This window comes from Trichechus manatus, unplaced genomic scaffold, assembly GCF_000243295.1.
Source record: "Trichechus manatus latirostris isolate Lorelei unplaced genomic scaffold, TriManLat1.0 scaffold00245, whole genome shotgun sequence".
In the NCBI taxonomy this organism is placed as follows: Eukaryota; Metazoa; Chordata; class Mammalia; order Sirenia; family Trichechidae; genus Trichechus; species Trichechus manatus.
In genome coordinates, this window is record NW_004444181.1 from 1,760,228 (window position 1) to 1,761,603 (window position 1,376).

Sequence of the window (1,376 nt, forward strand, 5' to 3'; positions counted from 1 at the left end):
GGAGGGGTGCCAAGGGCGCCTCTGTGGCTCCCAGGCGGGTCACCGGCGGGCGCAGCCGAGAGGTGGCGGCGCGACCCCCAGACCGAGTGCCCTGGCCCGAAGACCTAGTCTTTCGAGCCCCGAGCGAGTTCTGTGCCTGGCTCGCTCCTCACCTTCCCCTCCTCTCAGGTCCAAGAGCGGAAAGGCGGGACGCCCGAAGGGAAGGGTACTCAACCACCCTACCCCCAGGGAAATGGCGAGAGAGGCTGAGAAGTGACCCTTCTGCCGTTTATCGCTTCGAAACGCCAGGGCGAAAGGAGATCGGCGCCTTCCCTGGAGGAGGCCGGGGCCGCAGGGACGCGCAAGCCGGAGCCGGAGGGAGGGAGGGGGCCGGGGAGCGGAGCCCCAGCGGAGAGGCCTTGCCTTGGGCGGCAGCGGGGACAGGGCACAACAGTCCCCCCCCACACACACACACTCCAGCAGTTGAGAGCAGCCACATGGCCCTACTCTGCGGAATTTCGGGGAATAGCTGCTGGGCGGGCGCTTCAGGGAGAGTGTCGCCAAGTGAGGGTCACCGGGCAAGCGGCGGTGGCGGCCAAGGGGATGGGGCAGAAGACAGTGGAGAAGACAGACGTAGTTGGAGACGCGGCCCCAGGACGACCTGGCTCTCAGGGTCACACTGGACGGCAGGGTCCTCCTGGCCACCTGTGCGACTGCAGCCCCCGCAGAGGTGCACCACCAAATCCCGACCGTTGCAAGAGTCTGAATCCCCAGCCGAGGGCAGACGCACATGCAGGGCGGACGCCAGCTTTCTGGGGAGCCGGGACAGAGTGCAGGCGCAGCTAGCATGCAGGGCAGTTCCTTCCGGCGTCTGGGTCCTGGGGTTCTCTCCGCAGTGTGCCCAGGTCTGTGGGACCTGACGTGGAAGTCCACACGGGGAGGGGCCCCGGGGCCGCGGATCCCGGCGCTCTGATCTTGTTTCTTGGTGCCACCACTTTCTTCCCCGACCCCACACACGCACCGCACAGCAACAACCCGGTCCCTGCCTCCCTTCCCCAGGCTAGGAGAGCCAGGCCCTAGATCCCAGGGCTCCCCGACTGCAGCGGGCACTCCGACCTTTACCAGGGGCCTCTTTGAAGGTCAGAAGTTCGAAGACTTGCGAGGCGGCGTAGGCTCATCCAGGGGCAGTACAGAGCGGGAAGACCCCGGCTTGACTCCCGCCTACACCATGCGCGGGGCTGAACCCCGCAGCCACTGGCCTCGGCTCCCTGGGCTTGTGCACCGAAATGGGCCGCAGGGTCCATGGCCCTCAGGGCGTGTGCACCGCAGGCCAGGCGCACGGAGAAGCCCGCGCTTTGCCCGGGCGTTTCGGATCCAGGCAGGCTTTCCTGTTTCCA